The sequence below is a fragment of the Natator depressus genome, chromosome 5 (assembly GCF_965152275.1).
Source record: "Natator depressus isolate rNatDep1 chromosome 5, rNatDep2.hap1, whole genome shotgun sequence".
NCBI classification, from domain to species: Eukaryota; Metazoa; Chordata; order Testudines; family Cheloniidae; genus Natator; species Natator depressus.
Genome location: NC_134238.1, coordinates 47,882,658 through 47,905,475, shown reverse-complemented (window position 1 = coordinate 47,905,475; position 22,818 = coordinate 47,882,658). Strand labels below are relative to the sequence as shown.

At 40.7% G+C, this 22,818-nt stretch overlaps 1 long non-coding RNA gene across 1 annotated transcript in view; it reads right to left on the bottom strand.

Annotated features, from left to right (window-relative positions):
- The window catches only part of LOC141988146 (uncharacterized), a 45,967-nt gene extending 31,884 nt beyond the window's left edge, over positions 1–14,083 (bottom strand). Inside the window, exon 1 of the long non-coding RNA XR_012639673.1 lies at positions 14,057–14,083. This is a non-coding gene — a long non-coding RNA (uncharacterized LOC141988146). The remainder of the gene's footprint in view (positions 1–14,056) is intronic.
- Positions 14,084–22,818: the final 8,735 nt, after the last annotated feature.

The window sequence follows — 22,818 nt, the reverse complement described above, 5'->3', positions numbered from 1 at the left end:
AGTTCATGAACATTATTTTCTTTTGTTAGGTGAGATTTCAAATTTGGCAGCTGGGAGATTTTGGGAAGATTTTGTTCTCTTTGTCCATACTTTTCCCTTACTTTTTCTCTCAAAGGTTTAGGTTAGGCTTCCCAGGGAACCCTCTTTGGAGATTACCAAATGACACATACTGGGCCAGATTTTCTTCCTCTGTCTCACCAACTGAGACAGCTGAGAATTCCCTTAGCAAGAGGAAGCTCTTTGCTGGTGTGAAGCTGGTGGAGCTGGCCTCGATACCAACCGCCTCATTGTAGGGCCCTCTGGGACCAAAACCAACATGTAAGAGTCTAGAAGTTGCTCTAATGCACATTGAGACTGTGGTTTGCACAGGCCTGGCTTGAGAATCAGAGGGCCATAATCAGCTCTCTGAGGCCCTTTCCCTTTCCCTCCGCATTCTGACCAGATGTTGGTGTAGGAAAGAATGTGGCCCTTGAACCTATTTAGGTTCACTGTACCATTTTGAGGGATCAGTGATACACTCTATTATTATTAAATTCCAGAAGACTGATAAACGATTTAATTTACAATATTAATATGTATATGTGGTGTTTTATTTGTCTTACTTATGCTGCATAGTTTTTTATATTTTCAAACTGTTGTAGAACAAATACCACCCAAATGCAAACTCTAATCAAAATTCAGGAAGATCCGTGAGGTAGGAAAATATCATCATCCCAATTTTATGTAATGGGAAACTGACAGAGAGTGGATATAGGACTTGCTTGAGGCCCCATAGCAAGTCAGTAGTGCAACCAGAGTTATAATATAAGAATTGCTACCTTCTAGCCCTCCTGGATTCCAATCCAGTCATGCCTACTTCTCTAGACTATAACTCTCTACAGTCCCTATTCTGCAACCCTTATTCACATTGGCTTTCAATGGGACTACTTAATGCTTCTCAATGAGAATATTCATGTGAGTAAGGGCTACTTAGCATGGTAAGGGTTGAAAAAATGAGCTCTGAACCAACATATTCTCAAAGACTGGAACTGACTTCCACATTCAAAATATGGATGCATTAAAATCGTATGTACACAAATATTGCAAAAGTAGACGCAGATTGGTATTTGCCAGTATCTGATTAGTTCACACACATGTGCATATATGCACATTTTTTGCAGATGCAAGTTACCTTCCAGATTTAAAAAAATTAGCCTGTAATGTATTTCCAAATAGTTATAGCAGTTATTTTTTCTGGAAATTAGTACATAAGGAAGAATGACAGAGCTAGTAAACACAACTTCAGTCGTCAAACGAAATGCCAGCAGGAACAATTACCCACTTTCTGCTTCTGGCCTCTTGCTAAAGGAATGGTATCAAATAGCTGTTGACTAAACTTTCAAATGCTACAGTATCCACACCATTTTTCATAATTCTGAAAAGGAATGTAAATACTGCTAAGGACTTCCATTTATCTAATGAACATGAGCTTTGATTTTTTTAAAAAATCATGGTAAAAAAACCACATCACCCATATGAAAATGTGTAGGTTAGATTTAGAAGAAACTGAAAGACAATGATGGATTGTGCTGAATTTGTCCAGGGCTTGACATGTGGAGAGGTCAGTGTGCATAGTGGTAGTTTTGTTTTTACTAAGAGGGAGGGGGCGCTAATGATTGAGGTCTATAAAATCATGACTGGTGTGGAGAAAGTAAACAAGGAAGAGTTATTTACTCCTTCTCATAACACAAGAACTAGGGGTCACCAAATGAAATTAGGTTTAAAACAAACAAAAGGAAGTATTTCTTCACACAGCGCACAATCCACCTGTGGAACTCTTTGCCGGAGGATGTTGTGAAGGCCAAAACTATAACAGGGTTAAAAAAAGAACTAGATAAATTCATGGAGGATAGGTCTATCAATGGCTATTAGCCAGGATGGGCAGAGATGGTGTCCCCAACTTCTGTTTGCCAGAAGCTGGAAATGAGCAACAGGGAATGGATCACTTGATGATTACCTGTTCTGTTAATTCCCCCTGGGGCACCTGGCACTGGCCCCTGTCGGAAGACAGGATACTGGGCTAGATGGACCTTTACTCTGATCCACTACGGCCATTCTTATGTTCTTATGATTCTTTGTAACAATGTACAATGAAAATGGTTGAAGGATGAGGCACTGATTTATTTATACTCGTTCCAAACCAGAATATTAGCTCAAACAGGGCCACGGAGAGAGGGGTGGATGTGGCTCCTACTGCAAGTTCAGGGGCCCTAATAGACCCTGTGGATCCTGCAAAATGAACAAAAAAAAAACCAAAAACATGTGGAGTAGTAGCCAGGCAATCTCTTGGCAATCCTGATCTCAGTCCTTTCAATCTGATAAATACTGTAGTCCAATAGGGGCCCCAGAAGTGATTATTATACTCTTCTCAGCCACTTATCTTTCACAGGTTTTAGATGATCCTTTTTTAAATCCAGAAAGTTTAAAGTATATTGAGCAAGGAGTCTGATTTGCTGCTGGGAAAGTTTTTGCCTTTAGGAATACTGATTTATTGGTTTGGCTTGACTAAATTTAAGGGGCCTGAGTTAGCTTTTCGGACCCAGAATTTTTATTTCATTTTTCAAAAACAATCTAGACCTCCAACAAAGAAGTTTCAGGGATTTGCTCTCCTTAACAAGTCCACCTATGCTAGGACACCCAGTATTTTAGCTTACAGCTTTTTGTCATTGTTGCTATCATCAAACTTTCTGGCTAGTACTGATGATGACATAAATAACAGATTTACAGTACTGAGAATAGTCATTTTAGACAGGAGATTCCATTAAAAAGTCAAGAATAATCATTCCAGCTATCTGCAGTAACTAGTTTCTTCCTGGAATTACAATACAAGATACTCTGCAAAGTGGTAAATATCGGGTTTTAATGGCACCCACTGTAAGTTACTATAGAGATAATCATAAAGACATCTCTGATATTAACTCCAGAGCCAAGCTACAATGTTCTCTTTGTAAAACCTTCAAGTACCATCAATTCTTATTTGTCTGCCTTGTGGTAACATCCACACATAAAGGAAAGCATGGTCCCTGCCCTGAAGGTCTCCAATCTAGCCAGGCAACAAATCAAGGATGAGGGAGAAGGATAAAGTGTTGTTGTCTGTTTGTTTGCTTATTTAATAACAGCAGTAATATTATGGCACTACATCTCTGCTGGTGTTTTCCGAACACTTTAGGCCTGATCCTGCTTTTAAGAAAATCAGCTGTATTTTCACAAATAAAGTTAATTTTCCACAATACAAGGTGATGCAAAGCACATAACACAGGGCAATATAAAGCCACCAATTCGCCTTTCGTATATATACACTTTACTGTATGGAAACCTCTCTGACTCATTTTCCCTGTTTTAAATATGGGTGATCATTTCTACCTACCATACAGCACCATCACCACATGAGTGTTGTAAGGATTAATTTGTCAATCCTTAGCTAGTGTTGTGAAGCATTTTGAACACACAAAGTGCTAGATAAGTAACAAGTGTTAAAATTATTTCTTTCTTAAAGGATTGCAACAGTTTGATAACATTTTTAATATATAGCAATATAAGTGGCTCTGTGCAAAAGGCGAGTCAAGGTCCATAGCTAACAATGCCTCAGCCCCAGAGAGTTTATAACCTGAGAACATGACTTGGTACAAAACAGTGCACCAGAGTGCAAACAGAAAGAGCACAGTGTGTAGTGTAGGCTTTTTTTAACGTGTATTTCACAAAACATAGTAGGTACTGATTTTCCATCATTAGCTGTAGCAGGATATTTTATATTATTTCTTGTAGCATTACTTAGATTATATTTAATCTAATTTGGAGCAGGGAACATCTCTTTGCTATGTGTGAGTACAGTGCTTAACACAATGGAACCCCAGCCTTGTTTTGGGTCTCTAGGTGCCACTGCAACACAAATCAAATAATCATTATAAAATAACAATAAAATATGGCAAAAATACCAAACACCAGGAGGCTATTCCTTACTGGAACTCATTTTCTAAACAGACTATTGAGCTCAGAAGGGAATGAAATACCAACCTATTTCCTTTCGTTTAAAGATTTCAAAGCAAAGTTACTGCAGTGACTCAAAGGTTACCAGGTTAAAAATATCCCAACATGAATTTTCATAGAACTCAGTGGAGATTTTAAATCATGCATGGAAGGCTTTGTTCTAGAGGGCAATATGGCATTTCTTTCTATTGGGCAGGAAGGGGGTGTTTGCCTACAATAAAGGGTATAAAAGAGCAAGATTTGATCAGAATTAAGATGTATACAGTGCTTTACACTTTCAAACCATTGTATATACATTAAGCTAACCAGCTGGGTCCAATCCTAGTCAACTTTTGCATGGGTGTGCAAAGGGGGAAGATGTGAAGAGCCCTTGCATGTCCACCTATGGGGCTGGCCACAGTCGAATCTTTTGAATCCCCAAGAGCTAACCACAGTTTGAAGCCCTCTGAGCTCAAAAGCTGCTCAAGGCAGAGCCAGATGCCCCTCTGCCTCTGCACTGACTAGCAGAGTTGGCCAGTGCATCCACTTCTTAAAGGATAGCTCAATAGCTCTGCTCCCCAGGAATTCTAGGAGATATTAGCGTTGCCTCGCCAAACTCTTGCTGGGAGGGTGCACACCTGCACCACTCTTCTATTTAGGACTGTTCCTTCATGGCACACTCTAGCTCTTAATTGGAGACTCCATATTTTAATGCAATACTATTGCTGAAGCCAATGTAAATAGATAGAAATGTTTAATATAGAATACTAAATATAGATCAAGATTTTCTTAAGTGGGGGACTAAAGCAAGGCACTTAAATACTTATATAGGCACAGATAAGTGTCCTGATTTTTAAAATTGCTGAGCACCTAGTAGCTCTCACTGAAACCAGTGTAGCTGCACCATGGGTGATTTTGACTTATTGTGCAAAATAAATGTAAACTCTTCACTATCCAGCTGAAATTACTGTTTGAAAAAAATCATGGTTTTAGAAAAAGTAAAAAACTTGTGGTCTTAATAAAGACACTGGGTTTATGGCTTATTACAACAATCTGTAACCCACTAACCCCCCCTTTTGCCCTATAACTGCAGAGGTGTTAAGGGGTTACTTCACCTTGAACAGTCTCTTACAACATGTGTTAACTACTTATGCTAAACAATCTGTGCCACTCTGCATTTAGCAGTGACACTCTCAGTACCTTTCCCAGACCTGTATCAGGGGATAGCCATGTTAGTCTGTATCCACAAAAACAACAAGGAGTCTGGTGGCACCTTAAAGACTAACCAATTTATTTGAGCATAAGCTTTCGTAGGTAAAAACCCCACTTCTTCTGCATCTGAAGAAGTGGAGTTTTTACCCACGAAAGCTTATGCTCAAATAAATCTGTTAGTGGTTAAGGTGCCACTGGACTCCTTGTTGTTTTCCCAGACCTGAAGAAGAGCTCAGTGTAGCTCCAAAGCTCATCTCTTTCACCAGCAGAAGCTGGTCTAATAAAAGATAAAAAGAAAAGGAGGACTTGTGGCATCTTAGAGACTAACAAATTTATTTGAGCATAAGCTTTCGTGAGCTACAGCTCATAAATAAAATAATACTAAAAAATAAAAGATACTAACTCATCACCTTGTCCATTTGAAAAACATGCAGAGGGAGATTCTACTTTAACTTTGTCTTCCACTTGGGGTCAGTATTTAGACAAGTTCAGAAAGACCAGCTACTTGATGGGACTGGAAATCACTGAATTTCCACCTGGGCTCAGGGGCTAAAACAATGAGATTTGGTGGATCTCAGCTCTCAGAAGCGGCATTTCTGTTGGCATCATAGTAATGGATGACTAATAATATTGACAGGTGTAGCAGTAAGGAACAATGATGATGCAAACCATACAGGTTTGGGGAATTGAGACAAAGCACGTTTTGGGGAGGTGGTGATTTTTTCTTCATTCTATTAATAATGAACTTTGAAAGGCTTTGAATCAAATGTTTTCCCACACTTTCCAGCAGTGCCAGGAAAAAACTGTACTGCTAGTCATCCTTAAACCTCAAAGCAAATCTGTCCTACTTTAATTGGCAGGTAAAACCTAAGGCAGTGATGACACTGGCTCCTTTGAAGATAACAATGAAAACCATAGCTCTCTGTGCTTAGCCAGAGCCCTCCTCTTTACCTCAGCATGACTTAGTTTTGTTTGAGATGACAGGAATGGAGAATAGGAACCATGCCAATGAGAGAGCTCTGCTATTGACAGCTAAATCCTAACTGCATCCCATGCTCCTCCCTCTGGAGCTGGAGAAGGTGCAGCTGCCTGCCAGTATTCGAACTGCCTCGAAGCAAATTAAACACAAGAAGTAAACTTCCATATCTCAGGCCCCAGGTCCCCATAACTGAGTAACATGTTCCCTAGGATGAAGAGTTCTGAACGCTCAGGACATTTTTATAAAACAAGGGCATTCAATATATGCTCACTAAATGCAGAGATTAATAGGGGGCAACTTTGATCATGCAAATGTCCTGAAAACCTGGAGGGAGAGGCTTATAAAGAAGCTACTTGGTATGCAATTTCCAGGAGAATTAACCATTGTTAGCATTAACATCACTGATAGGATTAGTCATTGATTACAAGAGAATTAACCATTGATATGTGGAGTATTAACAATTAAAAGCTAGTGCCCTTTATTTACTTTGGATTTCATTTATCTCACCTCCACAAAATGCAATCAAAATTCTTTCTCCTATTTGAGTATTCAGTTTCAGCTTTCTTGTGGACTATTCTGACTCGAAGGTAAATAGTGCAGCTTCTAAGCATGCTCACAAACCTTAACGCTAGTAATCCCCAAAGTAGACTTGTTTCAGAGATTAGCAGAGGTTATCTTCAAAGGAAAGACAAGAAAAAGAAAGATTTCTTGAAGCACTAAAAGTACTTTCACTCTAGTGGCATTCTGCTACTTAAAACTACTTTAACACAAATATTTTATTTTAAAATCCCGGTTACAGTCCAAGTAAATAGCTCAGAAGACAGCTCTTAGATGTAAATGTATTTAGTTTCATAATCTGAGTGCACTTTAGCTGCAGAATAATCCGTTACAGGTATGGTTAAAATTTTAGGTGGGCCATTGTAACCTCTCTTACCTGCACACATGCTCATTAAGGATCTGATTCAACTCTCATGGAAGTCAATAGAAACATTCCCACGGATCCCAGTCAGATTGGATTGGGTTCTAGGGGTACGTCTACTCTGCAGTTAAAGCCTGCAGCTGGCCCATGTCAGCTGACTTGGGCTTGCGGGCTAAGGGGCTATTTAATTGCGGTGTAGATGTTCAGGCTTGGGCCGGAGCCCAGGCTCTGGGACCCCATGATGGGGGAGGGTCCCAGAGCTTGGTCTCCAGCCTGAACCTGAACATCTACACCACAATAACCCCTTAGCCTGAGCCCTGTGAGTCCAAGTCAGCTGACATGGGGCAGCAACAAGTGTTTAATTGAACTACAGACATACAGTAGGGGGGTCTAACCTGCATCCAGTGATGTCAATGGAAGCGTTGCCATTGACTTCACTGGGTGCAGGATCAGGCAGTATTCTATTCTATGTGGGTTCTTATACTGTGCTCATCACTCTCGTATCTGGGGCCCAGATCTGCAAAGATACTTAGATGTCTAAACCCCAGACCTAAGCATCAAAATCCCATTTTGGCTCTACTGCGATCCACAGAACTTCCACTGAACCCTGAGGCTTCTAAACTCACTCGGCACCTAAGTTTCTCAGGGTAAAATTCCCTAGATGCCTATGTTTCTTCTTCTGGGCATGTGCACAGCTGCCTCATTCTAGGCATCTGGCCACCTATCTCCCACTTAAACCTCAGAGCGATTCATAAACCAGGGGAAGATAGGCAGATATACAGTTAGGGCATGTGCAAGGCCTGATCTGGTAGGTGTGCTCAGAGGCCACCTACTCGACTGGATTCCATTTAACAGGCGTCTGGAGGAGAAGGAGGTGTGGTGGTGGTGTTATAACTTTCGTGCCACTGTTTCAAGTGCTCACCTGGGAGCTGGGAGACCAAGGTTCAATTCCCCACTCTTTGCCAGAGGCAGAGATAGGATTTGAATAGGAGTCTCTTACTTCTCAGTGGAGTGCTGTAACCACTGAGCTCTGGAATATTCTAATATGGGGCTCCCTCAGACTCTTCTGCTGAAGATGTTCCACTGTCAATAAATAATGAAAGAGTCATTGGAGCAGGGGTGGTAATGATGCTTCTCATTAACAGGGGGACTGGACCTAAGGTCTCCCATCTCCTGGGTAAGTGGCTACCGCATCACTTTCTCCCATCCAGGGACAGTTCCACTGTGGATAAATATTTAAATAATATAGAATGTTAATTATGGCAAATGGATTTATATTTGGTTTATTATTTTTCACTCGCAGTAACGTGCTGCAACCATATTACTTAGGCTGCATGACATACTGAGGAGGTAGCCACTGTTTTAACAGTGTAGCTGTTTTACACTTTGTCATTTCTGAAACAGAGAAGAGACAGGTTTCAGAGTAGCAGCCGTGTTAGTCTGTATCCGCAAAAAGAAAAGGAGGACTTGTGGCACCTTAGAGACTAACCAATTTATTTGAGCATAAGCTTTCGTGAGCTACAGCTCACTTCTCACAAAAGCTTGTGCTCAAATAAATTTGTTAGTCTCTAAGGTGCCACAAGTCCTCCTTTTCTTTTTAGAGAAGAGACATACACACATATATGTTTGATAAGCATTTTATCCCCTTTTATTCCCACCTTGATACAGTACACTTTGTAGTTGCTATTGTATTTCTATATCACAGTTAAAGGAGGGGGTAAGTGGCTGATGCTGGGTTCAAATGCCCTCAGAGGCTGGACAACAGAAGAGTATCTAAGGATTCAGTGTATGAGTGTTTATAAGAATAGTGTCTTATTCCCTCCAGGATCCTCAGCTCCCCCATCCAGTCCTCTTACATCTTAGCGAAATGCACTAGCGCTACTGTAGCGGTCAGATTCCAAAATTAAATAGTTCATTTACCAGCACGGGCCTCTGCAGTTCACTCTGCACCTCTACCACAGGTGGAACTGTGAATACCTTTAATCATCAACAGTTTTAAACAGTGAAAGGAAATTTCAACTCAACTTGTTCTGCCTGGGTATAGAATGAAAACATTTTCTTTGCTAATTTGTAGTGAATGTTTATTGTTTAGTTATTTTGCACAGTGCTGGGTTGGGGCCTGCAGACTGAAGTAGTCTTCAGACTCGTGGAACAGTGAGAGCATTGGCAGAAGCAACAGCACCATAGATTTGCCCCTCCCACAACATACTGCCAATGGCCAGCAATTGTACTTGTTTACATTAACACTGTTACAAATATTATTGATTATACACCTTCTGTGGTGATCACCGAGTGCAACCACAGATGTAAAAAAGTCTGATCCTGAAAACCATAGTCACATAAAATTGGCATTGACTTCCTTTGGGTCTGCATGATCAGACCAAAGGTCACTGGCTTGAAGTTACAGTCTAACTCAAACAAAAACAAGACATGAGTCAATCATTCAAACTGAAGAGGAACAGATGAATTATTGGCAAAGAGAATGCAACATTCTTGGAATTACAATTGCTGACAGACTGCAATATCATGAAACTTTAATAATACTTAAACTCTAGCTCACCTAACTGCCCAAGGCAGTCAAACCTTAAGCACATAGGAAAAACAAAACAAGGTTTTACAGACAATAGTACTGTATGATGGCATGTTTTACTCTGCATTAGCAATCTACCTGTACCCAAGTGCATATCGCTCCCTGATCAGAGTATAAGGGTGTGTGGAGTTCAGCGGTTGTTATCTTTATCAGCAAGACTTGTTTTTAATTTCAGTGGAATGCTTATTATTGGTTCCTTTCGAAATTCTGGTACAGGAAGAACACTGAAGAATAAGAACTGATTTCTTAACCTTATGGAAGTCTTTTGGGAAATTCTCTGGCTTTCAGATTAACTGCTGATTCTTTTGTGTTACATGCTGAAAAAAAGGAATTTGCTGATCTTCTGCTGTGCTCTTGAAGTCAATGGAGCTATGATGCATACACCAATTTAGGGTCTGTTCCTGAATTTTTTAAATTGCATTTTAAAGCATGGTCTTCTTTTAAAAATATACTTCCTGAGTTGGATCACTGACCTTGGTAATTCAAATCTTATTGCAATTTAAACCCTTGCTATCTCTAAGGCAGTTAGCTAAGCTAAAGTCACCCCCAGCTGATCACTGGCCTCCATGGGGAATCCCACCCTGCTACTTTATTCTGTTCTTAAAAAGCCAGGTCAAATAGCTGTTTGAATTGTAACGATCTCCATGTGAATTCAGCTTTTGACCAGAATAAGTGATATCCTCTTAGCTCTCAAGTGATCATACTAATTTCATTCTTTTCAGCTATATCCAGTGCAATGCTTTCTCTGCTGTTTCTGACAACCTTTTCAGACACTATATTTCCTTTTTTGGGAAACAAAAAAATTTAATTTCCAATCGACTGTGTAGTTCCATGGTCAGACGAAGCTGGCATAAAGATTTGTCAGTTCTCCCAATGCAAGGTAGTAGAATGTTAGGTGTAGAGATCTGATTACTACTGAAAGGTGTCAGCTCTCACTTGAAAATAATCAGCCAGAGGTTCTTAGTCATTTTAGCGGCAGTTTATCTGAGTGAGATCTGATAGACAGGTGGTGACATTATAACAAGGGTCCCAGTACAATTATGGAACTCCTAAAGTGCTCCCCAAATTGTCCGGGGGGTGAGTGTGCTTTGCGCCCTTGTTATTTATCGCATCTGCCCATCCGTACCTTTCATAGAGGAAATCAAGCAATGCAGGATGAATGACTAAAATGTTGGGGGAAGGAGAATATTTTTCTGAACATGATGTCATTTTTACTCCAGGGGGCCAAAACGAGGCCTCGTTAAAGTTAGTTGCAAGTCCATTGAAGTCAATGGAGTTGTGACTGCTTCCAGCAAGGTGACAATTGGCTCCCGGCCTTTTTTTTAATCATCCATCTATCTACCCTCAGTGTTTTCTACAGCATCTATCACTATAATATCTAAGTGTTAGATGCTGTTCTATTGATCTAGAAATAATAATAATGAAATCTTTGTTTTCATGAGCAAAATTATAATTCTGAAAATTATGTTTAGTGATTGAAAAATTAAACATCCTCTCTAAGTTTATTTTGGTGGCTAATAGTCTATGAAAAGTTACTAGTCCTTCTTTGTGTATTATTTTGTGAAACAGTACACCTAAAAAAATACAACCAACAACCCTACCTCAGATCCTACAAACAATGGTAGTACTCACGTGCTTAAGTTAAGCAGCTGCTAGTCCAGCAGCTAAATGAGTCTGGATAGTCTTCAGGGAGAGGGTAAGAGTCCGTGATGTTATTATGTAAATTTCTGTAGGCAGCCTGGAGCAGAAAGTTATAGGGCATCTTTACACCACACAGGGGGAGCACTGAACTGGAACTAGTACAGCAGATGTGATTAAAATCTTTACTGCAGTCTGGTACTTACCTCCACCGTGGTATTTTCTGTGTTTTCTTTCTTGGTATTTACTCCAATACGGGAGTAAATGTAACTCCTGCACACAGTAAATGGAAAGATGGGAATAGCACCCACTGTATTTGGAAATGAAATCTTTCTTTAGTGCAGCAGTTCTCAAACTTTAGCAACCCGAGGACCTCCATTTTTATTTTAAAATTTTCACGGACCCCCAAGCCCCCAACTCAACCCCAGGCCCTGCCCTCACTCTACCCCTACCCCCAAGGCCCTACCCCACACCTCTTTCCACCCCTGCCCCTCCTCTTCCCCTCCTCCGTCCGCCCTCCTCCCTGCTCCTCCCTCCCTCAACAGCTGTTCGGCAGCGTTCAGGAGGCACTGGGAGGGAGGGGGAGGAGTTGATCAGTGGGGCTGGCAGCCCCGGACATAACTCACAGGCTCCCTGGAGTACCCTTGTGGACCCTCAGGGGTCCAGGGACCCCAGTTTGAGAAACCCTGCTTTAGTGGATTTACTCTCTCTCTCTTCACTTGTCTTTGTTCCTAAGAAAAGCTCCAGATCAGGACACATACACCTACTCTGAGATCCATCCTGAGTGTGTAAAGCTAACCTACTTAGAAATGTACATGCTGGGCATTTTCATAGCTCAGTGCAAATGCGAGGCTATTTGGAGTGAATTCTATGCAATTAAAAGAAAGAAAAGAAAAGAAAAATGGACACGGAGAAAGAGAAATGTATTGCAATTCATTGCTGCTTCACCTGTAGCAGCCTTCCAGTAGGAACGAATGGCTGAACTGCCATGGATGTAGTGTTGAGCTGGGTGAAACCTTGTAATGGGTTGAGGTAGAACCTCATTCAAACCGATGTGCGAACATGCCCTTAAGAGGCCACAGCTAAAATAAGGTTTAACAGAGTCTGCCAAGAAACTTGCTCCATGTGGGCGAGGGGATCCACTGGTATTGTCACCAGATGGGTATGGGGTGGATGGAGGGGAGGGAAGAGAACACATAGAAACTGAGGCAAAAAAGCAAGAAAGCCAAGCAGTAGCCTGTGAGCAGGGTGTGACTCTGGAAACAGTCAGAGGGAGAACTTTTGGTCTGTTGACTAAGGAGCCATTGGGGTTGTAAGCTAAGAAACTGCTCCTTTTGTTCTTGCTTCCTCCTGTGTTCAGAGAAGCAGGACTTCATACATCCCTTGGAAATAAACAAGATTGCATCACAGAGAATACTGGACTCCATCAATTTCTACTTCCAACTGGAACATCCCCAGGACCCCAAACTTTGACTAGCCACTTGGGTCTAAAAAGGGCAGTAATAGCATGCTGAAGGATCATGAGACTAGGAGACCCACACAAAGAGACAGTCCAAAAACACAACCTGAGGGAATGGAGAAACAATGAGACAGTGTCTGTTTCTAACCTCTTAATTACATTTGAGCAATACACACTCCCCATGGTATGCATACAGGCACACTGGATCTCACCTCCCACCTAACAACATTCCCTAGCTCCTGCTAAGCATGCATTTTTCAAGTAGTCTTAATGTGGCTTCAAACCAAGCAAAAACACTAGTTCTAACTGAGAAGCAGTCAAGATTCAAACTTCAACGGACATCCTCAGCGGGATCTGACCGCAGGTGGTTTTGACATAGCCCTGTTCAAAGGAGCATCTTCAATTTTCCTAACACAGGAAAAAAGTATATTTTTCTATTCCCATAAGTCAAAAACAACTGAAGGAATTTTACTCAAACCTTTACAAAAAAATCTCTTACGAATGGAAAATTTCAGCCCCTAAAATGAATGTTTTATAAAGTTCTGATGTGAGGAAATTGAAGGTTATGTGTAGAACTGGCAAGTGGTTTGCAATCTTTACTTACTTGGTTACTACCAGCATGACTGCTATTATTGCAGAGATTACAGAGACCCAGGATAATTATGATGGTTTAAACAATCCCATAATTCCTGTGAAATACCACTGCCAGGAGCTTAGGAGGCAGGAACCAAACTGTGCTGTTACTCTTAGTTTTGTTCCTTTCCATTCATAGCATGCTACTGCTAATTCACCAAAGGAGATGCACGGGCCTGCTGTATTTTGGTAGGTAAACCTACTTCAGAATAGCAAATCTCCTATAGATTTCAGTAAGAATAGGATCAGGCTGCAAAATGCTGCCTTCACAGTTAATCATCATGGAGTCATAATATACCACTCTGTTGGTTGAATATATTCTTGACTGGATCCCCTCTATAGTTTTAATGCAAAACAGAGTCATGGGTTCAAATGCAATTTTGGACAGAAGTGAAATGTGCTTCATGGTGTCACTCTAGCTCTTAGTGGATTTTCTCAACCTTCTAAAAATCACCATACAAATTGATGTAATGGGAAGTCTCTAGACTTGTATGATCTAATGAGGAGAGGGACTATGGATGAGGATGGAATTACTTTGGTAGAGCTATTTAGTGAAGTTTTGCTCAGCATACATACAGCTCAGTGTTATCATAATCATTATAATGAACATTAAATACTTGCCAGAGTCATTCCATCTTCCCTCCAAATGACCACTGATAGTTTTCATGGAGCTATTTTTCTCTTCCCTGTGTAACACGCCCTTATATTTTAAGAAATACAACGGTCTTGGTCCAAGCCAGACCTTCATTGGTGACTTGTTTCTGCCTCCTCTTCAGGTTTCCAAGCACATTCTGTGTGGAGCAGAAAGATATCATTTTAATTAGATCCATAGAGTGTTTTAGCTGATGGTAAACGGCACAATCCATTTTCATCTGAGATCAGCGGAGTACATTGTGCTGATGTCAGAATGATTAAAAACAAACTTTGGCTTAGCAATACAAATTATTGCCATCATTCTCTATATCATAGGAGACATCCAACACCTGCCTCGAAGACTTTGTCTTCACTTCTAAAAAATAGGTGTGTTTTTAACTGTGGATAGCTAAGGTCCATTAGCGATTTAAGGCTGTAAAATCCTAATGGGAACATGGAACTGTATTTTAATGGAAAATAATCTTGGCAGGGTGTATCGTGTGGCCCTTGCCTAACTACCACATAATAAAAAGTGCCTCATCTCCACTGCAATCTTACAGTGAGATAATATTGCAGGATAGCTATCTCACTATCAAAAAGCCACCATAGCTGAAGTATATAAATGTATCGTGTAGTAACGGCCAAGTTAACCAGTGTAGCAGAAGCACAAGGGTTCCTGACATTTGTTTTCTTATATGTGGATTTCTGTCATGCAGATTTTGTCCAAATTAAAGAAACTTATTGCTCACCCAACCGTTTCTGCAGAATAATAGTGGCAGATGGAGAGAACAAAATCTGGATTTCTTGCTTTCAAGGAATCGCCGCTGAAGCTAATGAGGTGATGGTGACTGTTCTGCAGTTTTAATTCAATCAGGTCTCTGTACAGTCACCATGTTTCGTTCTCTTTCTCTCGGGGATGGAGAGAATAGAATATGAAGGGAGTGACCCGAGTCACTGTATTAGGCGCCACCAGTTCAGATGCAAAATTATACACTGGGGATGGGATCGGGGGGGAAACAATTTTTATTGTGATTTGTTTCCATTGGACTAGACTGTACCACTATGATAGGTGCCTTAGAAGCATTCACTGAGGTTGAGACACTGAATTACAATATAATAAGGTGCTTTATTGAGATCAGATAAATATACGTTAGTAGTTTTGTAACAAGTCTGCCCCCTCAAAGTCTAAGGGGCATTGACTGAATGCCCAGTCTCTGCACACTTCTCAACTGGAACAATTCATTTGTGAGACTCAGTATTTTTCTAGCTGAGTACAATGGGCGGGTGTTATTTTCTCACTGGTGAAAATATTAAACTATTTCCATTAATTTCAACAGACATTTTGACATCTCCAGGATTTTATTGAGGGTTCTGCCAGAGGAGTCTGAGAAACAAGCCTTTACCTTCTCTAAGGATCAGACAAAATAAAAATCCTTCCTGTCAACTGTATTTGACATGGTAAATAACTAAGACAGACGGAAAAAGAAAAGGAGGACTTGTGGCACCAAATAAATTTGTTAGTCTCTAAGGTGCCACAAGTCCTCCTTTTCTTTTTGCGGATACAGACTAACACGGCTGCTACTCTGAAATAATACAGATGGGTGTGTTTAAAGCAAGTTTTCCTTCTCCATTCTGTCATTTTCTGACCTTTTGGGGGCCTGGAGCTTTATAATGGATGAAGCCTTCACGATTAATAAGCATTTACTCTGTTGTTTCCTAAAAAGCCATTCATTAGATTAACAAAACAACAGTTACGAGCTAATCAAGGTCCTCTCAGCTCAACTCAAGGGAAGGGCATGTGCCCTTGTTAAATGCCTCTAGGCAAAACATTATTTAAACCCTAGTGTCAGAATTGGTCACAAAGAAAGACTTTGACCTATAATTGTGTCCAGTGACTTCAAAGAATTGAGAGTTTACTATGGGTGTGGGCAGGTAGATTTTCAAAAGTGTTCAACGCCCACAATTGGGGCCAGATTTTCCTAAGAGCTCAGCACTCAACAGCTCCTATTGTTATGAATGGGAGCTGCTGGGAGCAGAGTACTTTTGAAAAAGAGGTATTATTCTGTGTGCCAAGGCAGGCATTGAAGATGATCTTTGGGGACCTAGGTCTAGATTCACAGAGGACTAATAGCTAGAGATATTTCACTTTCCCAAATTTATAGAATAATAATAATCCTATTTCTGATCAACTTAATTTAGGATTTTAAGTTTAAGGGTTGGGGCAAGTGGTTCCCATAAAATAAGCACTGACCTGAATTTGCATCCAAAATGACAAACAAAACAAAACCTTCATTATATTTTAAATTACATAATGCCTATGATCCTAGAGCACTTAATTGTAAATGATTCACTTCACCACTGAAATGTAGCCAGCTCTGTCTGGGGTGAAATTTGGCATGCAGTGCACACAATACTACACCAGTTTTAAGAAAGAAAGAAAGAAAGAAAGAAAGAAAGAAAGAAAGAAAGAAAGAAAGAAAGAAAGAAAGAAAGAATGTTGGATTCCATTGAAATGAAGGAGAAAATTCTGGTAGAGAGAATTTGAGCCCCAATTCAAATTTAGCCTGCGTACTCATATTCTCATTGAAAGTACCACAGTTAATTACTACAAGGGATCAGGGCTTTAATGTTACTTCATATGAAAGATGACACCTCCAGCACAGTACCCTGTCAACCCCATGCTGGTATTTTTGTTCAATATAAATTTCAAGAGAACGGCATCATCTACCGAGTTATGAAAACAACTTCCTGCAGCAAGAATCTTGCATCTTCACTGGAAGTCTTCCATCCATGTCCATGGTCTTATTATTGTTCTTCATTATTGGGATTTTCCTTTTTAAATGGTCTGTCCCATTACCCCTCTCTTAAAATCTTCATCAGTACAGAGTAATTTTCACAACTTCCACCTTTTCCTTTTGTATTTTCTTTCATTGCCAAGAGGATTAGGTTTGTACTCCTGTTTGAAGGGTGACTGACTTTTTAAATCTTTGAATTCTCTTCATACACAACTTGCGGCACTACAGAAAGATTTGTTGATGGATCCTTTTCATTGTGCAGGTTTGTATCTGCAAACCAGCCATGAATAAAGCTGGTCAGCCTCCCGACAGCAAACTCGGGCTCAGATTGTTTTCTAGCTGCAGTGTTTTTCCTTAATCCCAATGAGAGAGTGTTAAGGAAGGAGGCATTACAAATACAAATCATAGTTCATATGTTTTGCAGTCTTGAAGGCTAGCGAGATATGGTGAAGATAATTTTATCGCTCTCCCTGGCAATTATTGCAGTAAGACCAAAAGGGATCACTCTCCAATAGGCTTTAAAGATTTCAGTCCATCCAGTCTGTTCTTTACTCCCAATTTTGTTAATTAAAGTTGTCCCTCAGTAGCTACAGCAGAATGTTTAGAATTATGGGCTATAGTTGCTAAAATGGTAGATTGCTCCCTCCCCCCAAATGTATGGGGGAAGAACAGGGAATTGACATTAAAGAACAGATTCAGTCATTTGTGAATGCATAATATTATACAACTGCATCCAAGTCAATTCAAGGATTTACTTTTAACCAAGATCTCTGGCCTGCAATAAAATCCTTTGTGGGGCTGTGCCTCTTGAAGAAACAAAATGTCTTCAGTGATGATGAATTGATTCACTAAAAAGCAAACTCATACATAAAAAGAACCCTCCTGCTCTGGCAATAGAAGTGGTAAAATGGGCCATGTAGTATAATCCACATACATATGTCGACAATGAAAATGCTTGCATTAGTACATCATAATCATAAATATTCTAACTCCAAAGCCAAGCCTGGATGCAGATTCCATTTTTTCCTTTGTATGCTTGCCACTGTGAAATGGTTCAGAAGTTTTATTTTCCCTCAGCCCCCTTCCAGCCAAATCCCTGAACACAAGCAAATGACATTTGAAAACCTCCACTTTTCTGTGATTTCTTTCTAAAGAAAATGGAGCATGTTTTCTATTGCATGCCAGATGGTGTTTGTGAAGACTGGACATGCAGAAGGTTCCTAATTAAAGCACTAAATTTGGGGATAAAAAAAGTCAGTCACAGATTTTTTGATACCCTGATAGTGGACATGCAGGCAGCCTGCAAAACAGCCTTTTCAAGTGCCTTCCTCTCATTGATCCTTGGGGAACACATAATGGCAAGCAGCAGTTAATTTAAAGCTAATTGAGAAATCTCTGTCCTTTCTTCACACAATAAAACAAGGTGTCAGGCCTCAGCTGGCATTTGCACCTTGACAGGAAGAAAATGGCCGAAATCAGAGTGGAAAAGCTGCCACCTCATTTTCACTTCACACAAACAAAGCTTCCTATGTTTATTGTTTCAACAGCACCTCAGCCCATAAATAAGAACCGCCAAGAGGAGTGGCTGCAGCTAGGGATGAATCCTGGCAGTAAACAAAGGCTGCTACTTTAACAATACCACCTCACAGAACCAAGATGACAAAAAGTCATGGCATTCTAAACCAGTAACTCACTGAGGCAGCATAGTACCAGACCCTATATCCCCACAGGTGAGGGAACAACCAAAAGCCCCAGGTAGTCCATTCTCATGAGAAACTAACCACCAGGCAGATGCAATATCTTCATCCACTGAAAACAGTTGCATCTTATCCTACCAATGCTGCTCCCTGAAGCTTTCCCTAGCATATATCAGGAGAAGAGCTATACAACCCAGATAATCTTCTGAATTCCCCGTTAGCATCAAGGATTGCTGTTCCAACTATAAGATAAATACAGCAAACACTTGCTGTGATAAGGCAATGGAGGAGGAGGAGACATGATGAACATATCAACAGACAGAAAACAAATAGCATTATGTCCTGGGAAAAATATACTTCAACAATCCACCTAGCACGCAGAGGGAAAAACAACCTGAAAGTGACCTAAGGTATGTTCTTACTCCAAGTGGGCAAAAGGTGAGAGTACCATAGAAGCAGCAAAGTAGAAGAGGATTTCCCCTGGAAGTACAGTAACAGCAGTCCCTTTAGGGGTCAAGTAGTTGCCAAGCAGTGGACACTTGCCAGTCATGGTCCACAACTGTTGATCTGCTTAATCACAGAGCTAGTAACTGATTGCTGGCAATGATTCCTAACTGTGACCGGTGACTTCTGAGCAAGGTCCTGGGGCACTGAGTGAACCAGCCCCATTATTATGGAACCAAACATTCTTAAGCTCCACAGCGTTCCTCACTCCCCAGCGAGCTTCCCAGAGTCCTCTCTGCTGTTAAGCCTGCTTCCACATATTCTACACCTTGGTACCTGTCCCCATCCCAGCTTGGCCTTCCTGCAGACCTTCTAAATTCTGCATGACTTGCTGTGGACTTTAGTTAAACATATGGCTGATGATGACGACTTTAAAAAGTCTATATGTAGCTCCATTGACTCAGAAGACCTGCTGCTCATGTAGTCCCTCTTAGTCAACGGAGCTGCTCCAGTTTACGCCAACAGAGTATCTGGCCATAAAAGTTCCCCATGAAAGCACAGCTGGGACAGGGCACAAGATTCGAGGGCACAGGAGAGGATTACTCGAGAAGGGTTGCAGAATTCATTAGCCTTGAAGAGCTTATGAGTTCCACAAGCACTCTGAGCTGTGAGGAACAGACCATTTAAAGGTAGTCAGACTTCTAGACAACCTTCCAATGCCCTGTAGAGTCCCCAGTGTTCCTTAGGAACCTGATGGGCCATTCCAATGTCTTTGATTTGCAGCTGAATAGATTTCCATTTACGCCTTTCCCCATTTTAGAAATGGCCCCATGCACCAGACTTCGCCACTATATTTAGAACAAACTTCATGTCAAATTTTTAGGACAAACCATTTAAAAAAAATAAGACATAGCAAAACCAAAAAAACCCCACAAAGGAATGTTCAAATGATGACTAATATCTATCTGTTGTCTATGAAGCAGAATGAACCTTTCTTGTCAATTTTAGGAAGAGATGGTAAATTGGCACCAAGTATCAACCTTAACTATGGAACAGACACTACTGCTGAATAATGTATGGTTTTGATCTATTGTTACTGTTGTTTAGTCCAGCAGTGGATCGGTCAGTGATCAATATTTCTGCTGGTTTTGCCAACAGTGAGGGTTTTTTTTCACACAACCCTAAAGACAACAAAAAAGGATCCAAATTATGGGCCAGCATCTTAGCTGGTGTAAAATCAATGTAAACTATTCAAGTCATTAGAACTAGGACTTAAACTGTTATATCAGTTGGGTAACAGGCCCTCAGACTCAAACACCCCCTTATCCCAAATAATGATTCTGGATATTGACACAATTTTGCAAGCTGCAAGGAATAATGTAATAAAGAAATCAATTCTCTTATTCTTCTTTCCAGGTGGATATGTTGGTTAATACTACAGAGGCGCAGAAGTAATGGTGATCTGGAACTACATATTATTTCAACTTCTATATTTCTACACAAACATACCATAAAAATAGGTGTTAGCAATTCATAACCTTTGGGAAATCGACTGAGGGATAGGAGCAGTTTATTTTTTTAAGGGACAGTTTGTAAATCCCTGAGATCATTATAAAAAGGATTTGCAAAGTTGTCGAATTATCAGAAGTCCTCCTGTGGCAGAGGAAAGGGAAGCAGCCACAAAAGCAATATCACTGAAATGTAGAAAGAGCCTGTCTCAGCAGAGAGCTGTGGAAATGAATAGTAACCTAATCTGCAGTGTGCAGAAATTGTGAGATTAGCTCATCTGAACAGGAAGCTTTAATTAAAAGACATATCCAGCCAAATTGCAAAGTAAGTATTATTCTACTTTTGAAGACCCTGGGAAAGAGAATCACTGGGGGAAGATGGGAATGAAGGCTGTCACCAGCGCATCCAAGCTGGAGAATAGTGGGGGCTGTCAGTCAATTGCAGTGTCAGGCACTGATTGCACTCAGGGGGAAGGTTAGAACTGAACAGAAAAGGTTTTGGGGTGGATAGTGGCAGCTGGGGTGAAGGAGATTGAAAATTCAGATACAAATAGATTCATCAGTGTCACTGTGGGTCTGTTCCAACTCCCCTGAGGCCAGTGGAAAGACTCCCATTTGATTTCAGTGGGAGCTGGCTCTGGCCCCAGCTGAGCAAACAGCAGAGAGCATCAGGAACAGCACTTTGCGCTAAAAAGACAAATGACTAAGGGTCATATTCTGTTCTCAGCTACACCAGTGCAAGCCCATTGGCTTCAGCATAGTCAAGGGCAACATTTTGCCCATACCATACAATTATATGTGTAAGCTGAGCACTCTGAAAGCATGAAAGGTTAGCTGCCAATTCCTCCTAGTTTATTAGAAGCGGAAGGTCATGCACTTTGTCAATCAAAGGGAATTTTCCTTACATTTACAATAATGCTCCTATTTTAACCTATGGCTTCAGTGTTCCAGGGATCTCCATACATGTCATATGCTGGGAAAAAAAGTATAATTTTGAGTAGCTATGCTAGTATTTGATTAATTTACAATACCACATTTAGCAGAGCTCATCAATTTCAAAAGGCTCAATTGTGCCTTTAAGGGACTGGCACATATTGGGGGTGGGTGCCAAACCACACTGACCTGCAAGAGCTCTGTGCAGGCATTCGAACACAGAAGCACAATGCTTCTTCAGAACTTCCAGGAATTCAGGACGAGCATGTCCACTCCAATACACTGAGGCAGTGCATTCAGCGTACAGTACTCTGTAGCTAGCCAGCTTTTCTGGTTGATGGTGAAGCTGGGTGGGTTCATGGTCTCTTCTCCTTCCTGCCCCTTTTGGTGTGACTTGCACCACCAGAGATGTTAGCAGCGACTGAGCTCAGGGGAGATCAAGGATGGCTATTATTGCCAGATCCTGTGCAGGAAAGTTTGCATACTCATATAGGGGCCAGTCACAATCGGATTCTAAACTCTTATTTATTTACATTGGTTAATTCTTCAGGTGGGCACTGTAGCTCAGAAACAACATAACTAGATATTAGCGGTCGGAGAAACTGGTGAGAGAAAACAAACCAGCTGTTAATCAAAACTGGGATTTTGGTGGGGGGGGGGATGAGAAGTTGTTACTTGTTTCACAAAACAAAATCACATCTATTGTTTGAGCAGTGAATTATTATTTATTATTATTATTTACTATTCATAAATATAGTGGCACATAGAAACATGCCATCTGGGACTCAAGAGCTATGGGGAACGAGGTACTGTGCTTTGGCCTGATTATCAAAAATGTTTAAACGAATGAACATTTGATCTTTGGGAGATTTTCAGTGAACTGGATTTTTGTTTTGAATATTTTGCAAATTAAATTAATTTCCCGAGAAGCAGAGTATTTGAGAACAAGAGGAGGTACCAATAATCTTAGTTTCCCCAATACATTGAATTACATCCCTCAAGGAGGAGTTTGATTTCCATTCTGCTATGTTATTTATCTGTTATTGCTTTCAGTCCAACCCATTCCTGTTACTGCGGGATGGGTCACATTTTATCTTATTGCACAACTGTGAGAGTTCACCTTAAATGGTGACCAATGCAAGATGGAGAGAGAGAGAGAGAGAGAGGGAGGGAGGGAGAGAGAAAGAAAATGAGGTAAGGAAGAATAAATAATACAGATAAAAATACTAGACCTTTTTGAAAACAACTCAGAGGCAGCTGGAGGGGCTCATGCTGGTGATCAGCAATGTGAGCGGATGGGACACCATGTGTCAAGCAGAGGAAGTGTGAGATGGGAATATACTACAGTGTCATTCTCTGAAAAGTAGCAGGCG